At 49.2% G+C, this 27,377-nt stretch overlaps 1 protein-coding gene across 4 annotated transcripts in view; it reads left to right on the top strand.

The window, feature by feature from the left end:
* The window catches only part of LOC138480808 (ligand of Numb protein X 2-like), a 1,017,991-nt gene that overhangs the window by 799,208 nt on the left and 191,406 nt on the right, over positions 1-27,377 (top strand). The window lies entirely within an intron of this gene.

Raw genomic sequence — 27,377 nt, 5'->3', positions numbered from 1 at the left:
ATGTGTGATGAGTAAAGGTTTCAAGCTGAATGATAACCTTACTTTGATTCCTCGCATTGATATGGGTGCATCCCTTTCCACTACTGTTTGTTGCTTCTTCACCAGCTCCAAACTTTTCTTTGTCTGCTCACATTTCAACTGATTAGCACACATCCAATTTCACCCGGATTATTCTAATTCTCTTTACTTCAATCTTGGAACTGTTTTTAAAGACTTCAGGTCCTTCGGAATTAGTTTAATATTTGGCTTGAGCTGGTCTGATCACATTGGTTTCCTATTCTTCAGGGGGTATAGTTTAAAATCATGGGTTTAGTTTCTTAGTTTTTCTAATTCCACCCCTAGTTTTCTATCCTCGAGATTGAGGGACTCCGCTTGATTTTCTTGTTGTTTGGAAGTTTCTGCTCAAAATGATGGATATACCCTTTTCAGGGTTTCGCCTTCTTTTTGGAACTCCCTTTCTTCTGATCGAAGATCTTCTACCTTTACTGTCTTTAAATGCCAACCCGAGACCAAGCTTTTCTCCTTGGTGTTTGATAAATTAACATTCGTTTTCCTTGCTTGTTTCCGGTAGCTGGGTCAGGTTCAGCGCCAAGAAATCTCATTATGATTTGAAAGCATATCCCAATATCTAATCAATAATTATCAGCATACTGTTAAAGGAGCATTCTAACATTAGTCAAGGATGCCAAAATCTTTTTATTTCTATTTGTATTGGTGTACGTCATGACAAGGAAAATACAATACAACATCTTAACCTTTCAACAATAAAAATCACCATAACTTCCCATGTTTAACCCCACCCACCCTCCTCAAGGTAACAGTACCTAATCCACAACGAGGAATAGAGCCATGTATGCAACATATATACAACAATTGTGTCAATAGCGTAGTTAATATGAACAGAGGTGTCCCCTCACCCCCCCATTTATCAAAGGAATTCTTCTGTGGTGAAAATGTGCACCACTCATCACATCATGTACAATACGGAGTTAAACTCCTCCTGTACCTCCCGAGTTCCCTTCCACAGTCATGAAACTACTACAGAAAACCAGCCACCTCATTTCCATGCCAGAGCTCCCACCATGAAGGCCCACTAAAATATTCTCCATGAAGTCTATCTTCTTATCCTTGACCGACCACTTCTGCATACCAGGTAGTAACACTTTTCTAACATGCATCCCGACCAGCCCTGGCCGCCAACAGTAAAAAACCATGTGTGACAGACCCTTCAGTACTCCATTCATTTCTTCCAACCCAAAAAGAACAAGCATAGGCAGTGCTCCGGATAAGAATTTGAAGTGGAAGTATTTTAATTCTTATTTTTTAAAGTTGGGAGTAAAATTATTTTTTAGGGAATAAAAAAGTAAGTCCCATTCCCAATGTAAGTATTTTATGTGCGAGTAAAAACAAATGTTCACTGTAAAATTAGGTTTTCTTCATAAATACTTCTTTGAACCTAGTTATTCCTGCACATTAAAAGATGCAATTTCACTTCTTCAGATCAGGCAGTAACAATAGTAGTTTCTTCCTGTGGCACTACATCTACTACTGATCCTAACATATCCATGGAGCTACGTGGCTGAAAGCAGGGGGACAAGCACCTTGTCTCTGTTTCCAATTCTGTATTTTTACTCCTTTTGTTTTATTTTTTGGAATTGTTCGCCCATTTTGAGGGCATATAAGGGGCTGATGCACCACTTATCTGTAGGGCTGAGCATAGGATCCAAGTATCCTGTAATCCCTTCCACATCCTTTATCCATCCCAACACTTCTATCTAATACTAACAGTGTACCTATTTGCAGAGCTTCTTCCAATTCCTGGATAGAGGTACGTTTTCCTCCCCTTCAGAACTGCCCCACTTGTGCCAATCCTGCATCAAACCATCTCTGGAATCTATCTAAATCTGAAATATCCTCCCTAATCCCCAGAGCCCATAAATGGCTCATAGTTGATGGCCAAGTCGTGACTCCCAAAATCCTCGGCCCTTTACACCATATTTTTCAGACCACTCCCAGTATGGGGTGTTCACTAAGCCTGCGTGGTATTTTATCACTCGGGTCCTACAGCCATTCCCCCACCGTAGCTGTTCGCAAAATATGGTTCTCCAGGTACACCCATTGTTTACCCTTGCCCTCCCTTAAGTGAGGCACCAGTACCCGCAAATGTGATGTTCTATCAGAAGTGAGAAGATCCAGAAGCCACACTCCCCCACATTCCTTGGGCAGCACCAGGGTGCTATATTCCACCCATGTTTTCTTACCCTGTCATAGAAAGCAAAGCTTAAGCCCCTTTGCTGCCATCAACAATGTGCGGTACTTCAACCTGGGAGCCTTTGAAACAGGTACAATAACCTAGGGAGAAAATTGAATTTTAAGGCACTCATACTCGCCATCCAGGACTTGGTGTTATTCCACCAGATCGACATTTGACTATACAACCTCTAATAATGGTGGAAAATTGGCTTCACATAACTCCCCCAAAGTTCTAGTGATGATCACCCCTAGATAACGGATATTCTCCAACTTTACTTCCATCCCTAAATGCTTAGATATCCAGATGTCCCTATCCTCGTCAAATGGAAATGGAATAGGTTTAGCTCTATTGATCTTAAAGCCTGAATATTACCATACTACAAATTCACATCTATTGCTGCCGGCACCGAAGTGTGTGGGTTCCTTACATGCAGTAGCAAATTATATGCATACAATCCTAGCTTAAATTCTGTTTCCCCCCCACCCAAATTCTTTCAACCAGGGAAGCTTTTTTTACCTTTTCCACCAGTGGTTCCATACACCATGCAAACAGAGGAGAGAATGGGCAACCCTGCCTGGTACCCCTTTGTACCTTGAAGGACCCTGAGAACCTGTCATTTACTGCAACCCTTGTTTTTTGGTCTGAGTACAACGCTTGTATGCCGTTCAAATATTTTGCCCAATCCCATACAGAGGGCCATTTAATAATGGTTGGCGATTTCAACTTAACACCAGACCCGAATCTGGACAAAACGCTCCCTCCAACAAAGGACGACTTTGGCAAGGCTCTCGCCATGGCGGAGTTTCTGAGGGAAACCGAGACCATAGATGTATGGAGACTTTCCAACATGGGGGTGAAAGATTATACATTCTTCTCTCATGCCCACCTGGGGCACTCAAGGATCGACCTGCTGCTCCTTTCCAGTGCTCTCATCCCCTGCATCGAAACCATTCAAATAGCACACAGAGCTCTATCGGACCATGCCCCGGTCACAAAGAACCTAATGGTTCAAGGCTTGCCTCAGCAATACTGGAGGCTACAAGACCAAATCCTGACTGACCTAGCCATCAGAACTGAAATTGCGGAAGCCCTCAAGAATTAGTTCAAGGAGAACACCATCAAGGACACGCCGGAATCGATCTTCTGGGACGCAATGAAGCCAGTCATTGGGGGCATCACAGGCGACTGCACAGCAAGGCTCCGACGACTGAACAAGTTACAGCAGGACAAACTCGAGGTGGCAGAGGCGGAGTGCATCCTCAAACAAGGCCAAACTAAGAAAGCGAGCCGCGAACTCAAAAAAGCGAAAAGAATTCTAGAAATGCACTTAGCGGGCAAAGCAGCCAGAGCACTAACTTACACCAAGCAATTCTATTATGTGAACAGTAATAAAAGAAACCGGCTTCTAGTCCATAAACTTAAAAGGCTGCAGTCGAGAAATAATATTCAATGTCTCCTCGATAGCCAAGGGATTCATCGACACTCCAACGCAAAGAAACTGGAATTCATGACAGCACACCACAAGGGGATCATGACAGGGCCCCCAACGACAAAATCCGCATAGTCCCAATATCTGGCAGGAGTCAGGCCGGACCCTCCGCATCCTCAACTGAAAGTCCTAGAAGACCCCATCTCAGCGGAAGAGGTGAGCGATGTTATCTCAACGTTAAACTCGACCCTAGGACCAGACGGGCTCACGGCCCAATTCTATAAGAAGTTCGCCTACATCCTCGCACCCCAGCTGGCGGCCCTGTTCAACTTGTTCCTCTCCGGGAACCACTGCCCCCTCCATGGAGGAATCACTAACTGTGCTCATACTGAAGCCCAGAAGGGATCGAAACCACTGTGCCTATTACAGGCCCATCACCCTATTGAACAATGACATATTGCGAAAATTGTAGCGAACAGGCTGGCGCCCCAACACCCAGACATTATCCATCCGGACCAGACCGGATTCATCCCAGGCCGTGGCACCGACGACAACCTAAGAAGAACCTTAAATATTATCGAATCCGCCAACAGGAAGGGCTTGGAAATGATGGTCCTATCGCTCGGCGCGCATAAAGCCTTTGATATGTTAGATTGGGGCTATATTCAAGAAACACTAAGGCACTATGGGTTTGGCCCTAATTTTATAAAATGGACACTAGCCAATTACCAACATCCCTCCACCAGGCTCAGAATGAATGAGACTAGATCGGACATAATCAAGATGACGAGAGGCACGAGGCAAGGATGCCCCCTTTCCGTGGAGCCATTCGCGAATAGAATCTGCCACAACGCGGCAATCCATGGCCTGTAAATCAAAGACCAAGTCTACAAGGCTGCCCTATACGCAGACGATATCCTGTTAACATTGGCCCAACTCAAGGAGTCCATGAAGGCTCTGTGGACGGAACTGCAGGAATTCGGGGAGGCATCAGGATTCCAGGTCAATCTCTCCAAGTCCACAGCGATGAGTATCAACCTGCCTCGGACTCTGACAATAGGGCTGGAAAACGACTATCTAATACCTTGGGCGAGAGGGCAACTGCCCTATCTGGGGGTCCAGCTACAAGTCAAACCCAATAGAATATATAAAGCGAACTTCCCTCCACTGCTCAAAGAACTCAAAAGTGACCAGATATGCTAGCAGAAACAGGAAATCTCCTAGTTTGGGAGAATCACAGCTCTTAAGATGAAACTAATTCCCAGACTGCTTTATCACTGGTCATCCTTGCCAGCTACCATCCCGAAACAAGCAGTACAGAAGTTGCAAAGGAGCATCATGAAATATATATGGGAAGGAAAGAAGCCACGAATTCTGAGGGGGATTATGCTTCGAGGACGGGCGGTGGGAGGCCTGGAAGCACCAGATGTAGCAAGCTACATCCTTGCAGCGCAGCTCTCGCAGGCCTTCGCCTGGAACTCTGTCACTCCGAAACCCCGTTGGCTGGAGCTGGAGGAAGCTTGGAGCCCAGTCCCGATAGACTCACTGCGGCATAGGAAGAGACCCAGCGGTCGAACAAGTACGGAACCTCTTTCAGCAACCGAAAACACAGTTCTGAACTGGAGGAAAGTGGCGCGACTGTGGAAATGCCGAACCACAACAGGCCCACTCACCCCAATCTGGAAGAACCCGGAATTCACTCCGGGAACTAGCCCTAATAATTTTCATAGATGGAAAGAAGGAGGGCTAGAGAAGGTTCAAAACTTTTTCAAAAATGGAAACCCCCTGGACTTTGAAGCCTGTAAGGCGAAATTCAAGGTTCCGGCGACAGAGAGGTTCAGATATGCACAGCTTAGGCACTGGCTCTCCAGAAGCGTTATGAAAAAACACGGAAGCAGAGACCTTACAGCCCTGGAGCGAACCCTCACAGTGACACCCTCAAGGGAAGAATATCTACCCTCTATCAGATTCTTAACAGAACCGATCCAGCCTACAAGGAACCATACATGCAGATGGGAGGAAGACATAGGGAGACCCATTGAACCAGAGGAGTGGGGCCACATTTGGGCCAGAGCGCACAGAAGCTCTATATGCATATCTAACAAGGAGGAGGCATTCAAGATATGTTATAGGTGCTATCGAACCTCAGACGCTCAATAAATGTAACCCCACAATCCCCCCGTTTTGCTGGAGACGATGTTCGGACAAAGGCACGCTGTAACACCTACTATGGACATGCACCAAGGCCACCCAAATCTGGAAATCTGTGCTAGAACAGGTCAAAGCGATCACTGGCCTCACAATCCCATGGGACCCTGGAATTGTCCTACTGGGAGCAAGCGGCGAGTGCCAATTCCGCCTGTCGGGCCGCAGAGCAGAATTATGCGCCCACCTGATAACAGCGGCCAAAATTTCAATAGCCAGGCTCTGGAAAACCCCAGAAGGACCAGCAGTCCAGATGTGATGGGCAAAGTGTTGGGACATAATAGCGGCCGAGAAAATAACAGCACTTCGGTTTGGAAACGGACACATTTTACCAAACCTGGTCCCCATTCCTGGACTACACACAGCAATACCCAGGCCTGGCCAGACTGCCTCCCACTCTCCGATGGATGGACAAGCAAGACTAAAGAGGAGGTCGGAAGAGCAGGACACAATTCACAGCCAGGGGAATCCAGTGGGAAAGATATAAGGGCCCGGGACTACTTTCTGCCTACCCCATGCCCCCCCTCCCTCCTGAGAGCCTACGCGGACTGCTGAAGGCTCATGGCCACAGAGATTCAGCTCCCTCCCAATCCAAAGTCGAACTGCAAACGGTAACCTCCTTCTCCTTCCCCTGTCACCTGACCCAGCCTCTCCCTTCCCCTTCGTCCCCACTGAATCTCTACAGACTTGTTTGTTTACTGTCTCCTTCAATGTCAAGCAACTGAGTGCTATATTCGGCACATGTAATAGAATGCCACAATGTATTATTGCGTGTATAAAACCAATAAAAAGATGTTTGGAAAAAATATTTTGCCCAAAACCAATTTTCCCTGGTTCTGCATACACGAAAGCCCAATTGACCCTGTTGAAAGCCTTTTGAGAGTCCAGGGTCAGGAGTTCCGCGCTCAGCATCCATCAAAAGCAAAGTCTTCCTAAGCGTATCCACCCCCTTCCTGCTCTTAATAAATCCGACCTGATCTGTATGGATCAAACCCAGCATAAGAATCTTCTGTCGAGAAGCCAGCAGCCTTGTAAAAATCTTGGCATCAACATTAAGAGATAAGGGCCTATACGACCCACACAGCTGTGGATTCCTCCCCTCTTTATGTATTACTGAGATCGCAGCCTGACCATAGGATCTAGGGGCACTCGCTGATTCAACAAAAACATTAAATAACTTTGCCAGGTGTGGGGACAGGAGTCCACGAAGGACTTGTGAAAGCCAACTGTGTACCCATCAGCAGGAGCCTTTCCCGTCTGCATCCTTCAAACTGCAAGGAGGACCTCTCCCTGAGTAAACGGTGTCTCCATCTCTGCTACCTCTTCCAAGCCCAACCATCTACTCAGGATCTTCCCTCTCTATCTGTTTTCCCTGCTTGTTTTATGAAAGCCCTCCATAAAACCTGGCAAACTGCTTCACTATCCCCTCCAGGGTTACATCTACCTGTCCATTCACACCATCAATCCGATCAACACATCTCTCTGCCAGAAGACCATTGCCTTATCCCCTTTTTCATAATCTTTCTGCCGTAGAAACAGCAATGTTCTCTCCACCTTCCCAATCTTCTGATAAACATGCCCAGGCTCTAAGTGAACATATTCAAGCATTTATAAACGCCTCATTGGATGAGGGATTAGTACACAAGGAGTTAAAAAAAAATCCTATTTGAGACAGCTGTTCAAAAAACCAACCCTGGATCCTAAGATCCTGGCTAATTATCGTCCTATTGCGGGATTATTATGGCAACAAAAAGCCTTGAAAAAGTTGTAACCTCTCAGCATCAGGATATTTGGAAGCCAATAACATCCTAGATGTCCATCAGTCCGGCTTTAGGCCAGGACACGGGACAGAGACTGCCTTGGTAAAAGTCTGGGATGATTTACTTGGAAATGCAGACAAGGGGGATATCAGCATGCTAGTCATTTTCTTTTCTTACCAACCATTTTCAACAGGTTAAGACTGGGCAGTATGTATCTGAAAAGTTGCCAGTACCTTGTGGTGTACTGCAGGGTTCATCCTTGTCACCTGTTTTATTTAATTTGTATATTCTCCCACTGCAAAAAAATCTTTGCGTACTTTGATCGTCAGTACCATTCTTATGCAGACGATACTCAAATTTATGTGAGTTTAAAAGAACCATTGGAGGCAACCAAGCGCATTTTACAGTGCACAGAAAAAATCAGTCTTTGGATGGTTGAAAATGAACTCCAGCGCAATCTTAGTAAGGCAGAAATCATTATTTCTGGATCAAAAAACTATCTGGGGAATGTTTTCTCCATATTACCATGTTTTTTACCTTGCCCTGGAAATGATCAGTCTGCGCCTTCCATAGTGGCGGATTCAATTCAAACTACTGTCTTGTATTCAGGTGCATTCATGAACTGGCACCGGTATATTTGTCATCCAAAATCAAGATCTATAAACCTACAGTGTCTGCGATCTTTAGATCAGGGTTTGCTCAGGATTCCCTCATCTAAAACTATCTGGGGTGATGGACGTTTTTCGGTGGCCGTCCTTCGGGCTTGGAACTCGCATCCTCCTCATCTTCGACAGATTGAATCTATGGCCGTTTTCAGCAAGAAATTGAAAACGTATCTGTTTATATAAATCTGTAAGATCTCGCAATATGGTTATGCTATTCTGATTTGACCTGCACCTAGATGCAGCCTGCTTCTTGGTTCCTATGGATATGTGCAATATAAGTCTTTAACATAATCTCAAGTGATTTTAATTCCTCCCTTTTCCCCTGACTTCTGAGATCCATTCAGGTCTACCATCTTCAGCCACCTGTATCCGTTTTTCGAGGGCACCAATTTCACCCTTCGATCTATTCTCCAGAAGGGTTCTCTCCCTTCTCTTGGCCGCACCTTCCCTGATGAGCAGAGCTCTCCATGTTGCTTTCCCCGCTTCCCACACTGCAACAGTCCACTTCCCCAGTATCATTCATCTCAAAATATTCTGCGATTCTTTTCCATCACCCTCCGAAACAGCACATCCTTCCACAAGGAATCATTGCGACCAGTGGTCGAAGTGAGCGGGAGCGGTGCTCCTATACTTTTTAAAATGACCTTTTACAGCTCCTATACTTTTATTTAAAAAAAAAACCGTTCCGGAATGGTTTCGTTTTAAAGTAAAAGTGTAGGAAGAAGTTGAAACGTTCCCTTAAACAGCAGGTGCAACTGTTTGGGTGTGTGTATTGTGTGTCGAGGAGGCGCAGGGATGGAGTTTGTGGGGAGTGGGTGCAGACCAGCAGGAAACATAGTTCCACTACTTCTTTTCATACACTTCGACCACTGATTGCGACTCCATAGTGTGTCACTCCGCTCGAGACCTTCCAGGGAACACTGTATCAGGACCATGCCATGGTCTAACCAGCTAATGGGCACCAGTGCACAAGACCTTACTCTCCCCAATAATTCCATATATACACAAATATAATCAATCCGGGTATAAGTTCTGCAGGAGTAGAAAGTAAAATTCTCTTTACCGGATGGAGACTTCTCTACAAATCTTCCATCCCATTTATATCAAGATATGCCTGCAACCCTGACCTCTCCCGCACAAGTGACTCACTACCTTCTCTGGGGCACACCTATCCCACACCGGATTCGCCCACATGTTGAAATCTCTGCCCAATATCAGAGGTCCCCTACTTTCCTGGATTATGAAAGCCAATGCATTCTATAAGAAAGCCATCTGCCCCTGGTTGTGGCAATATATTGTTTAAAAAAAAACCCTTCCCCCATAAAACTGGACACCATGAAGACCCTTCCACTACAGTCTACTACTGTGTTCTTCAGCTATAATCGCTTATGCAGCAAGATCCCCACCCGACGCCCAGTATGTGTCCCCAATTTGGCCACATGGAACCCGACATACTGCTACGTTCAACATCCTTGTTTCTTGCACTGTCAAGATAACGAGTCCTGCACTTCAAATTCCCTGGCTATCAATGAGCGTTTAGTCTGAAAATGGGCTCCTTTGACATTGAGTACCCACTAACCAGTCTTCCGTGCATTTCCCCCAATCGCTCCTACCACCGCCATCTATTATTCAAATCCTGACTCCTCCACATCTGACACACAACCCCCTACCGCCTGGCTCCAAACCCTTCCTATAAAAGACTGTTAAAGCACCTATAAAATGATCCCTTGGTATACAGGTCGCCAACTCGTAGTAGAAGTCTGTACTGCCCACAGGATTGGTAGAATGGCAAAGCAGCCAGGCTTTTCATATGAGGAGGATGTGAGCTGTAGGTAAGTGCAATGAACCCAGTCAATACAGTATCCCAAAGAAACTCTTACACACAAAGTTATAAAAAAAAAAATATTTTTATTTTATATACACATGGCAAGGTAGGTAAATGCTAACCAATACACATAGGAAACATAAGTAATACTTTTCATAGGTGACTGCTTCAATAGTATTTGCTGGTGCCCACAGTTGTTACAGAAAATGACAGTTCCACTGGTTAAATAGTAGTGGTGAGCGCCCGCAATTGTTACTGTGGAATGACAGTTTCATTTATTTCCAAAGTCCATCAAAGTCTAAAGGAAGGAAAAAGAGGTTATTTAGTACTAGCAGCAATGATTTAATTCTCAGCCACACTTTGCAAGGCTTCTAAAGCAGTCCAATCCATAACTAGTCAAGAGTTCATCAAAGTCAGTGTAGGATGTGAGCAAAGTCTTATGCAGCAGCAGAAAAGCCAAAGTTCACTCTAGTTACTTTAAATAAAATGCTTTAGTAAGATAAGTTAATAGGGACCTTGCAAAGGACTTTACAAAAGAACACAAACTGTTAAGCCTGGGCAAGAGGTATGGGTGGACACACAAACACCTGGTATTGCACTCTAGTCACACTGGAGTGACCTATTCGATTTGAGGTAAGTTCTACCTTGAGCCCCACAATACTTTAGGGTGGTGGAAGAAAATGCAGCTGGATTATTTCCTGTGCAGCAGTGACAGACCCAGTCTCCTGATTCCTCTGTCTGGTGATGAAAGGAAGGACTCTCAATATGATGTCACAGCAGCACTCGCAAAAAAGGACCCTCAGCAAGGAAGTCTTCGGTCTCCCACGTCGGTCTGTGGTTTTGGTGGCTTTTTATCAGCTCCAGTAGTGAACGGTTACCGCTCGGTCGATCCGCCTTGATTCTGCAGTCCGGCTCTCTGATGAGGGGACTTTGAGGAGTGGGATTTTCTCTGGCTGGCCAACTGGAACTCCAAAGTTCTGAGAGGATTTGTTCATGCAAAGACGTTGCACTGCAATTGGGTTAGTGGTCCCCTGGTATTTGCGGTTTGCAGCCTTGGAAGATCACAGCATGTCGGGGGATGGGTCGATCTCCAGTTAATCTTGGGGCTGGTTGGTCCCACCAGCCAAAGGGAAGGAGTTGTCCTCATTGGAGCTCCTCTGTCGATAAGAAAAAGGGGTCAAGACAGCCGTGGTCACTTCATGGTTACTGGAAGGGTCTGCCGGTGTATATGGTCACCTTCAGCTTCTTGATCTTCTGTTCCAGTGGTCGACTACCTTCTGCCTCAGGAACCTCCCCTTTTATTCAGATTTCCCATTCACTCCTCTGCAAACTTGCCCTGCAGTTTACAGAACGGGTTGGGTGACTGTCCAATCAGGGCAGCCAGCCCCTCAGTAGGACCTGGTTCGATTCAGGCACCACAGCAGACAAGACAGGGAGTGTCAAACTCCTCCCTTGCTTCCTGTCCTTGCAGACACACTGGAGCCTAGGCAGGCTACATAAAGGATTCCCTCCAAAGGCAAAACACACATTCAGACCTCCCCCTCCCAGAATGGTTGAAGGGCTAACAAAGGACAGCCACCCAAAAAATGGTAACCCTTTTGTGCACACCTGCAGCTTTGAACAGCCTGCGGTTAAAAGAAAATGTACAAAAGGTGGTAGAACTCGGCCACTGCCACATGCCATAACTATAGGGTTGTACAGGAGCAGAGGGAAAGGGGATCATAGGTATCCCCTTAGCACTCCACATAAGGTGGGATGTGCTCATTTCTTAGAAGTTAAAGTTTTAGGAAGGCTACAAAGTACCCCCCTTGCCTTAAGAACAGTAGTCCTTGGGGGGGGGGGGGGTGAAAACATATAAAAAGAACCCCCCCAAAGGGTTCCCAGCAACACTGCAGAGGGTGCTGGGTGCTGAAAAAGTTGAACAAAGATGCCTTTAAGAGATAATATGGAGGAAAGCAAGACTCCATGCAAATAGGTAAAACTTAACAACAGAGTTGCCATGGTTCGAGCATGTAAGAATGAATGAGGGAAAAAAAAGGCTCCCTGCCTTTAGGAAAACGAGGAAAAGTTTCCGAAGCACAGCAAAGGGTGCTGGGGGTTACACTAGGAGAGGGGATAAATCATAAAACTGAAATCTCCCCAACACTGCAATTCCCTACCCCCTCCATGACTGACACACACACACACCTGTCCCCACCCTTCACTCTCAACCCTTTGTTAGGTACTTGAGTTAAGACTTCATTAAACTATCCCAATGATATACAGGTCCCCAACTCTTACCATCAGTCTGTACTACTCATGGAACCTTGGTAGAGCGACTGAGCAGTCAGGCTAATCTTAAGCCGAAGATGTGAACTTGTAGGTAAGTACACTGAACCTAGTTAGTAATGCAATCCAAAGAAGCACTTGCACAGATACATTTATATAACATGTATATTAGATTTACACAAGATAAGTTTTAAAATACTGAGCACATTAAACCAAAACACATAAGATAACTTGTAAATACTTTTCAAAGGCCACTGCTTAGTTTGTAGTTGCTCCTGGTTACAATTGATGCAGCCTTTGACACAAATGACAGTTCTACCGTATTATTGGTACTACCGCGCACTCGCATAAGACAGAAGAAATACGCTGATTACATTTAGTTATCAAAACCACATAAGGTACGTCATTTTGTAAGGAAAACAATTGGTTAGTCAAACCGTAGTAGAGCTTATGGTTCTAGAGGCAGTTTTAGCACAAGTTATCACTTTGAGTCCAATATGCAACCCTAGCTAAAAGGCAGTTCGGAGATGGCTCAAAGTCTTTACCAAGCAGCAGAACAGAGTACACCAATATTCATTCTTATTGGCATTTTAAAGAATATAACAAGCAGGCTACAAATGTGATCACCAGTTGTACACGATGCACTTGCCCAACAAACTCCCCCCCCCACCCACCCTACCGCCCCCCCCCCTTCAAACCCCCCCCTCCCCCCACCCCTCGTTTTACCAACTCAAACCATGGCATAGGGAGATTTGGACTTTTTTTTTTGCGTCCATTACTTTGGTAGTGAGTGTGAGCGTCGGCGCTCTTTGGTGGCTGACGGTCAACCGAATGTCCCCGGGCCGTGGGCGCCCATTCCGTCCCTAAGGTCCCTGGTACTATTTGGTACAATCTTTCGGCCTAGACCCCCCTGAGCCCCGCTCAGCCCCCCATCAGGCATCAGTGCACATCCCATCCCCAGGCCTCCCTTACCCCCTGCCAATTTTCAAGGAATGACCCAGAATCATTGTTCACCATGGCCGTTAGTTTGTCCATTAAGAACAAGTTTTTCAATTTCTTTAGCCAGTCAGCCTTGGACGGGGTCTCCAGGCTCTTCCATTTCTGTGCCAATGCCCCTCTCCCGCCCGTAGCATCGTTTCCCACATTCTGGGGTACCTGTAGAGGTCCGAGGTCTCTGGCGGGAGGCCCAACAACACCGTCAGGGGGTCCTGGGGAAGCAGTTCCTCTGTGACCTCAGCCATCCAGCCCCTCACCTCTGCCCAGTACGCCTGCACCTTCGGGCAGTGCCACCACATGTGGCCTTGTGAGCCCCTCTGGCCGCAGCCCCTCGGGCATTCGGGGGACACCGCCGTAAACATTTTAGACAATTTCACAGGGTCCCTGTGCCATCCCTGCAAAATCTTAGTTATGTTCCATATCTGCCGTAAACAAATTACCGTGGAAAGCAATTTTGAAGATCCTCGCCCAGGCGTCTTCCGAAATCACCTCCCCTGCGAGATCATTCCAATATGAGCGGAAGCCCCTCCGTTCTACCAAATTCACAGTGTTGAGGATTCTATACATTCCGGAGACGACTCCCTTTCTAGAGGTCGCCATATCAAGGAACTTCTCAAAGGGGGTCAGCTGCCTCTTCAAGTTCTCTCCCCATGCTTGGTCGCCGAATATTCCCTTCAGGCGTAGATACTCAAACACGGAAAGAGACCCCCGCCCAATGGCGTCCCTTAGGTCCTCATACGGCAGGAAGATCCCCTCCCAGAACAGCTGTCCTGCCCATTCTAGACCCGAATCAGACCACGCCTGTGCCTCGGAAAACCCCCTGTTACCTAATCTGAACGGGTGTCCCCAGAGAGAGGACATTGGGGATGGCCACGTCGTTAGGTGCGCCGTCTGGGGGCCCTCCCTCCAGACTGCCCAAAGAACGCCCAAGGTGGGATGGGATTTCAATCTGTTCGGGAGGAACCTGTGTGGTGCCCAGAGAAGATTGCGTACCTTGAGGGGGTGAGCGTCCATGTCCTCCAGGTAAGACCAGTAGGTGCCCATCCCCTCCCTCATGTGCTCCAGGAGGACTCGCAACTGGGCGGCCCGGAAATAGAGCTGGAAGTCAGGCAAGCCGAACCCCCCCTCCTCCCTCGGCAAGGTCAAAACCGCAGTCCTCGGGGTCCTGCCCTGCCAGATAAACTCTCGGACCGCATTCTGTAGTGTCCTCATGAGGTGGTCGGGAATGTTGGACGGGAGAGAGGTAAAAAGATACAGCAGGCGCGGCAGCACATTCATCTTCACTGCCGTCATGCGGCCGTACCAAGACAAGATCATAGAGCCCCACCTCCTGAGGTCCCTGGTAATGCTAGCCAGGGCTGGGTCATAGTTGGCGGGGTGACAGTTGGGACAAGTCCCTGGTGAGGAGGACTCCCAGGTAGCGTATGGAAACCTTGCCCACTGTGATCCCATGAAATGTGCCCACGGGGTCCAGAGCCGGGTCATTTACCCGCATGGGGAGAAGGACCGATTTGGAAGCGTTAATCTTTAGCCCCGAGAAGTGCCCGAATGCGTTCACCAGGGACAGGAGGGGGGGGGGAGGGAGGCGCCGGGGTCCACCAGGTATGCCAGGATGTCATCGGCGAATAGGGAGAGCTTAAATTCCACCTCGCCCCTCATTATCCCTCTGATCTCCGGGTGCGACCTCACCGCTATGGCCAAGGGTTCCATCGTAAGGATATACAACAGGGGGGACAGTGGACACCCCTGTCTCATGCCCCGTGAGAGGGGGAAGGGGTCCGACAGCCTGCCATTCACTTGTACCCTGGCCTTCGGAGCTCTATAAAGAGCCGTCACCCAACCCCTGATGTGTGCACCGAAACCCATTCTCTGGAGGAGTAGCTCCATATATCTCCATTCGACCCGGTCGAACGCTTTCTCCGAGTCTAGAGAGAGGAGGCTCGCGTCAAGCTCGGAGTTCTGGGCGTGGTGGATTAAGTTTATAGTTTTACGGATGTTGTCCGAGCCCTGCCTACCCCTTACAAACCCCACCTGGTCCCCATGGATCAGTGCCGGCAGAATCTTCTCCATCCGTTTCCCAATGATTTTGGCAAGGACCTTGACATCAATGTTTAGTAGGGATATAGGGCGGTATGAGGAACATTCAGTGGGGTCCTTACCTTCCTTGGGAAGGACGACAATTATGGCCTCCATCATGGAGTCCGGGAGGGTCCCCCCCTCTAATACCGCATTGAAAACCTTAGCTAAGTGTGGGGCCAGAGTGGAGCGGTACCGTTTGTAGAAGGACACTGTGAAGCCATCCTCCACGGGGGAGGTCCCCGCCTTCATCCCGCTAATTGCGTTACCCACCTCCTCCTCGGTCACCGGCCCTTTCAGTCCCTCGGCCATCTCCCCGGACAGGGCCGGTATCCGGACCGAGTTGAGAAACCCCTCTATCTCCTCGTCCCGCCCGTCACATTCCGAGGTATAGAGTTTTTCATAATATCTCCGAAAGGCCTCTCCTATGTGGGGAGTGTCATGGCCCATGGTCCCCTCCTCACTCCTCACTGCCTTTACCATTCTTTCCCTCTGGACCTCCCTCAGTTTCCAGGCTAGGATTCTGTCCGCTTTGTCCCCCTTTTCGTAATACTTCTGCTTGACCAGTTGGAGGCTTCGCTCCGTTTTGTGCAGGAGGAGGTCTCGCAGCTGGAGCCGATAATCGGTCAGCGATTCGAGCTGACCGTGATCCAAGGGGGCTGCTGAGGGCCCCACCGGTTGGAGTTGGGCAATTTTCCCCCTCAGGGCTTTCTCCTGGGCTTCCCTCACTCTTTTGGCCTGAGCGCTCATTTTAATGAGAAAGCCCCTTATTGTGGCCTTGAAGGCGTCCCATAGGGTGTGTGGGCCCACCTCGCCATTGTCATTAAATTCGAAGAATTCCGTAATAGCCTCCAACACCTCCTGGGCACGGACCTCATCTTTCAGCAGGGAGTCGTTACATCTCCATCTCCCTCTGCGGTCGCTTAGCCCGCCCCTTGCAATGGTGGTTCGAACCAGGTCATGGTCCGACCAGGGGACGGGGTCGACCTTGTGGCCCGAGACATACGAGTGCAGGGACTCGTCCACCAGGATGTAGTCAATTCTAGAAAAGGACGAGTGGGTGGACGAATAATATGTGTAGGAAGGAGTACCCGTTCCGGGGGAGGGGAGCGTGTCCACCAAGCCCAGCTCTGCGTTAACCATCCGGAAGGACCGGGCCATGTGGACATCTGTGGGCCTGGAAAGCTGAGGGCCAACACGCCTTCTGTCTAAGTCGGGGTCGATAACCATGTTGAAATCGCCTCCTACCACCAACCCCCCCGGACAAAGAGCTTGAGTTTCTCCGCCACCCCCTCCCAAAACTGGGCCTGGCCCTCATTGGGACCGTATATCCCCGCCAGGGTGAGCGGGGAGCCCTGCAGGGATCCTCGTACCAGCAGGTATCGGCCTTCCGGGTCTTTCACTATTTCCTCTTTCACAAAGCCCACGTTTCTCCCCAGAAGGATAGCCACCCCCCTCTTCTTGGCCCCGTGGGACGCGCAGAACACCTCTCCTATACCTCCCCCCCTCATCGTGGGTTCCTTCCCTCTTGCCCAATGAGTCTCTTGCAGGAAGAGGATATCAAGACCAGCCCTCCTGAATTCTCTAGAGACCAGGGACCTCTTCGTGGGGGTGTTCAGGCCCCGTACATTGAGAGTGCCCACTCCCAGGGCCGGCAGACCCTCAGCCGTCATCTAGCAACTTCACTCTCCGTGTCGACTCACCTACACTACCCTTGTTTGGATACTCCCATGGTTGGATCCTTTGCACCCCCCTCCCCACCCCTCCCGGAGGGCCTTTAACTATTCCCCAACTGCCCCCCGGACCCCCCCCAAACTGAAACCCCCCAACTCCTGCGTTGACCCCCTCCCCGGCGTCCAGCCAAATTGTCCCGCCATATCTGGCTTTTGGCCGAACCACCAGCCCGCTCCCCTAGCCGGGCCGATCGCTTTGGAAGCTGTTCCTCCTGAGCCCCCCGGGCCCCCCCGGGCCCCACCCCTTCAATACATCCCGTATACTTGCTGTTCGTCGGGGCGTAGGAATCGGTACAACCACACGCACCGAACCGAGTTGTCCCAACCTGTATGCTGCGACCCCTTTCTCAGTCATCCGGGTCTCTCCGTTCCCCGTCTTTAGCTGGTGATGGCGTATTCATTTTTCTGAACTTTCGTGCGCCGGTTCGCCTCCTGCTTTCCCCCCGACGGGCCGGGGCCACTAGGTCCAGCCCTCTCCGGCCCCGACGGGCCCCTCCGGGCATTCGAGTCCATCGCATATTCCAGCAGGGCTCCCCGGATGTCCTCTTCCGTGACCAGAGTGGTTCTTTGGCCCATGTATTCGAACGTCAGGGAGAAGGGGTAGCCCCTTCTATATCGCACTCCCTTCTCCTTGAGTAGCTGCGTGAGCGGGCGACACATTCTCCGCTTGGCTAACGTGTAGGCGGAAAGGTCTTGGAATATTGAGACCTGGGCATTGTTGTAGGTGATATCTCTGGCCTTCCTGGCTTCCTCCAGCACCTTCGTTTTCTCTGAGTAGTAGTGGAACCGGACCAGTATCGACCGGGGGCCCCCCGATCTGCCCCCCGCCCTGTGCACTCTGTCGAACGTAGGTTCCGTGGTCATCTCTTCGGCAAATAGGAGGGTAATAATGTCCCGCACTGCTCTGATGACGTCCCTCTCTGTCTCTCCTTCCAGCTCCGGCACCCCGAAGATTCTGAGGTTATTCCTTCTCTCCCTGTTCTCAAAATCGTCCATCTGCCGGGCTCTCTCCTCGTCTCTCTTTTCCAGGTCCTCCAGCCTCAACTTAAATTGTATGTCTTGGGACACTGATGAGGATTGATTGGTCTCGACCTGAAGCAGTCTGTCCTCAACCTTTTCCACCCTCTGGTCCATTTTTCCGAGTTTCTGGGCTATGTCAGAGCGCATGTCCCTGATTTCTTGTAGGATCGAGGCGAAGCCCCTCTCCATCGCCGACGGGGGGGGGAGCCGTATCCTCCGACTGGGCCATGGATCTTTTGAGGCCCAAACCATTGTTTCCCCTATTGGCTTCTTGAAAGCGGTACCCCTGCAAAGTCTCTCTCCAGCTCATCCGGTATATGTCGCGATAGGCAGGGGGTCCGCCTATCGCGCCCCCGTCGGGGGGGGAGGGGGGGCCTCCCCGGCACGGGCCTCAGGCGCACCCGTGAGACGGGCCCCGCGCCTCGGGGAGAAAGCTTCACCAAGCTGAGGGCGGGCACACGCCCCACCGTCGCCCGGCGGGGGCCTCACACCCTATGTCGAGGTCACTGTGGCCAGCCGGGGTCCGTCCTTGCTTTTTTTCCCCCGGGGGGATCTTGGGAGCGGCCGCCCCTGCGGGCCCCGGGACCCACGACAGGGGGGTTGCAGCTCTTGTCCCCCTTACACTTAGAACAGATCCCCACAGTGGGCGGGGGGGATCCTTCCAGGCAGGCACTCGCCCCACCGTCCCTCAGCGGGGGCCACTCACCCGGGAAGCAGCTAGAGGCAGGAGGGGGGCCAGTGCTCGAGCGCGCCCCCTCACCTCCGATCTCCGGCACGGATCCATAGACTCCCCATGGGGGCCCGCTCCCGCCGCGCCGCCCGCGGATCCTCAGCTCCGGCGGGGGAGGAGGGGCCCGTCCTCTGCAGTGGCCGGGCCAGAAGGCGCGAGAAGGCCTCCGACGCGACCCGACGGGGGATTGCTCCGGGTCCGCGCTGTCCCGTCTCCACTCCCTGCTCCCGGTGCTGGTCTCCGGCTCCAGTCGGGGCTGGCTTACGTTCCGCCCGCCTCTCGCCGCGTGTAGTCCGGAAATGCGCCGGAGGGCTTCGCTGCCCTGCTGGTTCTGCGGCCGGGCGGGCCGCGTATCTTGACTTCCCGCGGCTCACGCGGGACTTTATCTCGGGCTTCCCGGGGTCTGCAGACTCTGTTCTTTGGCTTCGGGGGTGCCCGGGGGGTTGATCGGCCGGAAAATGCAGGTGGGCCTCCGGGGGGATCTCAGGGGGGGGCTCGATACCCTCTGAAAGACCGGATCCGGCGGGAGCGATGCGATCAGGCAGCCATTGCCTGCGCGCCCCCTGGTGGCCTCTGATATTCATTCTTATATGTGACAATTTATTTTTCAATTAATGATTTTTTTTTCTTTTAAACAAGCCTATGTAGGCTGCTGTATATGTGACCAATTTTCAACTCCTTTTTCATGGAGAGTTACATACAAAAGCCATCATATTGCATCTTCACATGACTAACAAATTGTAGTGCCGTCTTCAGGATTTAGCAAGGGAGCTTGGAGGTATCTCTTGCGGACTCCTTTGGTGTGACATCTGAGCCACTCCCGAGTACAGCTACGCACTGCAGGAAACAGACGCACTTTAACCACGTGGACATTGACCAGACCACCTTGATTAGGATCAAGACCCAGAAGGCGCACAACTGGCTCCTTCATAGAAGAACAGAGCATTTTTCTACATACCTGTGACACCATTATTAACTGGCTCAGATGTCACACCAAAGGGGTCCGCAAGAGATGCCTCCAAGCTCCCTTGCTAAGTCCTGAAGACAGCACTAGCACAGCCAACCATCTAGCTCGTGCCAGAAACACCAGACGTGTCGACTAGATAGATGTTATGTAGCTTAACCACATCATAAGTCACTTTTGATACTAACCCTCACAAGTTATCAGTACTACAATTTGTTAGTCATATGAAGATGCAATATGATGGCTTTTGTATGTAATTCTCCATGAAAAAGGAGTTGAAAATTGGTGACATATATACAGCAGCCTACGTAGGCTTGTTTTAAAAAAATAAAAAAAACATTAATTGAAAAATAAATTGTCACATATATAAGAATGAATATTGGTGTACTCTGTTTTATGTAAAGACCAATGCCATAGTCTTTAGTGCGATATCACACTACCGGCAAGTGACATACAGGTGGGGTAGCCTATGTCCTTGTGTTACAAAATACTGTTATATACCCTCATGACAAAGGCCCCACTGACCAGAAAAGAGGGCCAAACACAACCCTTGTGATTGCATACAAGCAGCAGAACAGCAAAGGTTCCTCTGGATACTTAGTCACGAGGTAAGGAAACTAGAAAAGTAACAGTGGAGACACTGTTGGAGGACTCGCTAAAGGGACACAAGTAGCAGCTTGGGTCAGAGGTAATAAGAGTGGACACCATGAACACCTCTGCGCACACTGCAACGCTCTGGATCGATTTCTCGGATTACAGTAAGCAATAACTTTTTTCCCAAAAGTAATTAGGTTAGACATTTTCGTGGCTGGATTCTCCTCTTTGCAGCAGTGATGGACATGGTCTCCAGATTCCTTGGTCTGGTGACGAAAGGCAGGACAATGAATGGGATGTCTCTGTTGCAGTCTTGAGAGAGGACACCTCGGGCACAGATTTCTTCACCTCTTCTGGTCAGTCTACGGTTCTGGTTCTTTTTCTGTAGCACCAACAAAGGACCCGATTCTCCCGGTCAATCTTCTCCGATTCCTGGAGTCCTGCACTCCGGTGAGGGGACTTGGATGAGTCAGGTCATGTTTCTGGAAGTTCACATAGAGCTCAGCAAAGAATTGGACGGATTCTGCCTTGGCAAGACGTTGCACTACGATTGGGTCAGAGGTTTCCTGGTATTCGTGGTCTACAGCTCTTGAAAGCCACAGGACCTCAGGAGATGGCTCTGATTGTAGTTCGTCTCAGGGCTGGTTGGTCCCACCATCCAAAGGGAAGGCGTCCCCTTCGGACCTCCTCTGTTACATAGAAAACTGGGTCAGGACAGCAGTGGGTCGCTTCATGGTGTTGCAAAGGGTCTGCAGGTGTCTCTGGTAGTAGTCTTCTTCGGTTACTTAAGTTTCCAGTGGTCGACTTGCCTTTCACCTCCAGGAACCCTCCACTTTTATTCATTTTCAGCACACACTCCTCTCCAATCTCTACGCAGTTTACAAAAAGGAGGGTGGCTATCCAATCGGGACAGCCAGACCCCCAGTGGGAGCTGGTTCCGTTTAGGCACTAAGGAAGACAAAGGGCAGGGGAGCGAAAAACTCCTCTCCCACTGCCTGCCTGCCCAGACACACTGGATCCTTGGCAGGGACACCCAAGATTTCCCACCAAAGGCAAAACCCACACACAGACCTTCCCCTCCTAAAATGGTAGAAGGGCCAACAAAGGACAAACACACTAGAAATTGTGAAACAAGAAAGGAGCCACCATGTTAGAACACAGGTGACCCTATTGTGCAGAACCAAGACTGTGACTACAGTTTGCAGTAAAAAATAACAATAGTTGGGAGAACACGTCCGCTGCCACCAACCATAACTAGAAGGTTGTCTGTGTGACTAAAAAGCCACAAGAGCAGACAGAAGGGGGGAATACTAGGTGTCCTCTTGGCACTCCACATAAGGTGGTGTGCACCAATCTCTCATAGTATAAAGTTTTAGGAGGGTAGAAGTATCCCTCTATCCTTAAGAACTGTAGTTACTCAAGGATAAAGAAAGAATCTCAAAGGAGAACCCAAAGGTTTCCAGCAACACTGCCCATAAGGCGCTGTGTGCTGCAAAAGTTAAACACAAATGCCTTTACTATGGAGTCTACTTTCCTCCATATCTCTTTAAAGTGTGGAGGCATCATGAAGTATGACACAGATGACAGATTAAAGATTGGGGATTCCCGATCTGAATGAAACTAAGGAAAGTCAGAGTTCAACTTAAGTCTGTCAGCGTCCAAAACCTATGCTTACCGTCACAACTAAAGCTAAACAATGTGTAGGGATGTCAATAATAAAACAAATGGTTGTCAACAGTTCTGAGCCGCTTCCAGCTCTCAGCTTTTTTTTCAGCTCCCCTTCCTCAAGTTCAAGATAGTTGCACAAAAGTCTCAGAATTACATCTTTCGTACTCAAGGTAACACAGTTCCACACAAACCTTAGAGTTCCCTTGCCCAAGTTCAAGCAACACATTTCAAAGAGAAATGGTCTTGACACTTCTTGAGAACTATAACTCCTCACGTCTCAGGGCTCCCTTCCCCAAGACTTCAGCTCCGCCAAGTATACCTCTTTCAGTCTTTCAAACAACAGGATTTAACACAACGTAAGGTCAGCTTGACCATGTTCCTGGTTTGCCTCACCCATTCCCTGGCAGTGCCCCTTCTTATTTTATTCCACAATGTCTTTTGGTTCCCACAGTTCAGGGCTCACTGGTCTAGGCGCAGTTGTCAGATTGCACGATCCACCCACCACAGGCCAGGCAACCAGGATCCCTCTTTGTTGGCCTCTTGGATTCGGTGGACAATATTCACCCTTCTCTGGCTTCTCCTCGGTAGCCTCCTGGCTCTACCAGAGTATGTCGTACACCTCATGCCAGTCTTTGGCCTTGCTGCACTGTATTTATCTATTAAGTTCACTTTGTGGTCTTACTCTTGTCCCACCTTTATATGGCACTCTGTCACACTGGTGCCCTTTTCTTGTGTTGTCATATGGGAGCTTTCCTTTTAGTTGTCTTTGGTTACTAGCTTTTCCCACAAAGCTGCATTTAGTTTTATATTCAACAAGCTTAATTGCGAGATTTGGTCCGTTGATATTCACCAGATATTCCAAAGTGCTCAACTTCAAGCTTCTTTCAGTTCAGTGTTTAACAAATACTCAATATGCTCAATTCAAGTTCCCATTTGGTTCGCTATTCAATATGCATTTAGTATGTTTATTTTTAGGTTTTTCCTTCAGTTTGGTAAAGTATTATCTTTCCGCCACCGCTGGGAATGCCCCCGGCTGCCGATTGCCTCTCCCGACACTCACCGGTCTACGGTGTGATTCAGCGGTGGTGTCCTCTGCTTCTCCCAGCCTCTCCAGGTGGCGGGTCGGCTGCAGCGAACCCCGCTCACACTTTGGGGCTGGTCCTGGCCTCACCGGTTGCTCTGCTACTTCCTCCTTGATGCTGACGGCGTCCCACTCTCCAACAGTCCTGCAGCCCCCTGTTGCTGGTTTCTATGCCACAGAGGCTCCTGCCTCTGCAAGAGCTTAACGGTCCAACTCGCCTTAGGCTGGGCAGGCTTTCTGGGCTTTGTGCTGGCGTCCTGGCTCCTTCACAGGTCCCACCACAGCTGCCTCTTCCAAGCAAGGGTCACCTGCTGGTCTCCTTATCACATGTCTCCTTGTTGCTCTTCTTGCTGCACATTCTGTCTCCTTTCATACACTTGCAACCTTTTAACAGGTTGCAGGTGTGTATTTCCAATTGAATTTGCCTGACCATGATTAAGAGGACATGCCTGACCTTCACTACACTTTGCAGGAAGCTTCCTCGTCCCAGTACTAAAGTGGTATTATGGCCTAGTGTGCATTACTCGTCTCCTCTTCCTCAACACAGTACTGTCAAGTGTCACGTGTGGAAATGAGGGGAGCTGGCTTATAATTGCCCATCACGGTCAGGGGAGGCGTTAGGTTGGTCGTCAATGGGAAAAGGGGGATACAATGTCTCACTCGAGGGCAGCTCCCAATCCTCCAGGACCCTCCACCCAGGTGATCTTCCTCACTTCTCCACCCCCAGGGTCAGGGTCCAAAAGCGATGGCCTTTCCCTGGCCACCGGTGCAGAGGATCCAAGGGAGTAGGAGTGAGAATACCCTCAGGTTTCTCACAAAAGGAAAATAAACACAACAGAGTTCCAAACGTCAGAGCAAATGAAATTGAATGAGTGGAAAAAGACTCCATTCGTTCAGGATAGAAAGAAAAAGGTCTAGAAGTCCAGCAAAAAGTGCTGGTGGTCTCAGTAGTAGAGGGGATGAAGCAAAAAATGATACATCTCCCTAACCCCCTTGAAACCCCCAATATTGAGACGTCCATCAAATAATGGGCCACCAAGGATGAATTCATCGTCCCTTAAACAAGAACCCAAAAACACCTTCAAATAAATAAACTTAGCCTGTAATAGATCACAACCAATGGAACTTCAGTCTTTCCATTGTCAGGAAGTCCTGCACCACCAACATCATTGGACTGGGGATGGACTATTCAACCTTTGAAAAGTACGCACTCTAGGCACCCTTTTCCGTTGCATCAGTCCCTGCAGTGATTCTGTGTCCTTGAGGTTCACTCTCCCCCGATTCTCCATGTCACTCAAGATGTTGCAACACCTGCATCGCCTCCTCGCCCATGGTAACACTATAGTCCACACCCGTAATCTCGAACACCAGAGTGAATGGCTGGGTCTACGATGGTGTATGCCCTTTTTGGTTAACCAAGTGGTCAGGGCCCGACAATCCCTACACCGTGATGAAGTGAAACAGAAGAAGTCTGGATATTTTTGCAGTTCTGCCATCAAACTGGATATTACGTAGGTGCTTTGCTATTTCCAGTACTGCTGCCTTAGCCAAATACCACCACAGATCTCGGGCATCTACCTCTGATGATACCAGCCCAATGTGCTCTCTCCAGATTGACAGGATTTCTGCCTTCTTCCAGAACAAAGGTATTGCCTGGTACGTCTCATGAAGTTGCTTCTTGGTATTACCCTCTGACCTCACTAGATTTGAATTAGCCACCTGTCCATCTCTGGGACACTAACCGACCACCAACCCTCGAAGATGGTTCTCTCGAAGCTACAACCATATGCAGAGCTCACTGCTCTCTGCCTATCTTGAACACCCTAATGGCCTGGACCCATTTCAGTCGGGGTTCCAACCAGGTTGGGGTACCAAGGATGTTCTGGTGTTGGCCGTAAAAAATCTGGTGATGTTGGCAGACCAGGGTGAAGTGGGTGCTCTGATACTTCTTGATCTATCAGCTGCATTTTATGTGGTCGACCACTCCATCTTGCTGTCCCGCCTGGCCACAGCAGGGCTCTTGGGAACCGTCCTGGCCTGGTTCTCCTCTTTTCTTGCGGGACATGGTCAGTCACTTTCCTCCTTTTCTCTGTCACACACTCTGTCATGTGGTGTCCCTCAAGGCTCTGCCCTGTCCCCTATGTTATTTAATCTTTACGTTCAGTCGCTGGTTGCTGTCATCCGTTTCCGCGGCTTCAGATGCTATGCATATGCAGACGACACCCAAAATATGGTACGGTTAAATCTTGACCAATCTGAGGTGTCGGTTAGACTGTGCGAGTGCCTGTCTGCTGTGAAGAATTGGATGGACAGCAACTGGCTTAAACTGAACGGGGATAAGACGGAGGTGATGGTGGTGGGTTCCTCTGTTGGGGCGTCAGGTGGTCTGGCCGTCATCTCTAGGTGATCTTCCCCCTCCAGTCACATCGGTAAAAAACCAAGGAGTTGTGCTGACATCAACACTATAGAGGGCCAGACAAGTTGGCACAGTCTGTAAAACGGGCTTCTACTTACTGAAGCTACTTCGCAAGATCATGCCTTTTCTTCCAGATGACTTACGCCCTTGGGTGGTGGCCTCTTTAATTTCTAGCCGCATTGACTACTGCAATACCTTCTGCCTGGTGCAACCCAAGGGCCTGATTTAGTGGCTTCCCCGATTGCAGAATATGGCGGCCAGAGTAGCAACGGGATCGCCATACGGTGCCCACATTAGTCCAGTGAGTCGGGCACTACATTTGCTCCCGGTAGAGAAGAGTTAAGTTTAAAGCCCTTTGCCTTGTTCATTGGGCATATTACAGGCTGGGGGCTAAATATCTCCAGCACTAATTCAGGCCATACAGCCCTACTAGGTTCTTACGGTCAGAAGTGGAAAACCTGGTCACTATCGTGAAATTTCGGAGAACACGTTTGGCAGGCCAGGCTTTCTCAGTCGCAACAGGTACCTTATGGAATGAGCTTCCTGAGGGCATGCAGAAATTAGTAAATCGCCTGCAGTTCCGGTGTGTGCCAAAAACCCTGATTTTTTTTTTAGACTCTTAGCTATTTGCCCAGGTTTTTCATCCTAGCGCCAAGGTGCTCTTGTGGTGGATGTGCGTTCTATTGATGCCTGTAACATAACATAGAGTCCCAGCTGGGCCAGCACATGTGCCATAAACACTTTGAAGGCCTTGTGACCCTCCTCCACTTCATGTGCAGCAGTGTCGCACTGCACTCCTCAGGCCTTCATTGGCAGGACCGACCATGGGTTGTGCACTGTCTCCGCGCCTGCAACGTTGCACAAAGTAGTTGTGAGGGTGGGGGCCCATATTGGCGGCCGCTTACCTCATAGATCTCGCTCCCCACCCCCTACAGGGCTCTCCCGGTTGGCCTCCTGCCAGCCGACTGCTCCAGGGAGCCTGAACACCAACTCTGAATTCAATCAGAGATGGGTCAACCTCCACCGGACTGGTTTCCCACTCCCCCACTATGCTTGCTCCCTCGTGAGTGGCCGCACAACCTGCCAAGGGAAGGCCCCCGGAGCTGCAATCCTCATAGAGCAGGCTATCTCAGTAAAGTGATCGGCGCACAGCATCTTGCAGCCACACACAAAGTTCCACAATTTACTATTCCATGCCATCTGCGTCCTTATTTTCGGTTCATGAGGGACAAGGGTGGCGATGCTCGTAAACTCTGCAACCATGTTAGTCCACGCTGCCTGGTTGTCTCCTCAAACCTTTTTAAAATGCTGTCGCAATATTATCAAAATGCTCAATTTCCCAGCTCCTAAGACTGTTTGGGCACTTCCTACGATACATTACTGTAATTCATTTTCCAAATGCTACTTTTTTTATTTGGATTTTTTTTAGATGTCGTTTATTTTGGTAAAATAGCTGCTCGGTGAATTTACTGCAATGGTTTTATATATGTCTTTTATCTGACTCTTTCAGTGCCTGCTTGCTATTGGGGAAATATTATTTTGAAAATTAGATTTATTTTTAATTTTTTTTAATTACCTTTTTAATTATCTTAGTTCCTTGTCATACTTCTATCACTTAATATTGATATGTAGCGTGCTGTCTTTTGAAAGTGTTTTAAATAAACTAAATGAACATTCTTCAGAAGCTGACACG

Source organism: Ambystoma mexicanum, chromosome 5p (assembly GCF_040938575.1).
Source record: "Ambystoma mexicanum isolate Mex_15411 chromosome 5p, UKY_AmexF1_1, whole genome shotgun sequence".
Classification (NCBI taxonomy): domain Eukaryota; kingdom Metazoa; phylum Chordata; class Amphibia; order Caudata; family Ambystomatidae; genus Ambystoma; species Ambystoma mexicanum.
This window is presented reverse-complemented; position numbering and strand designations above follow the sequence as displayed.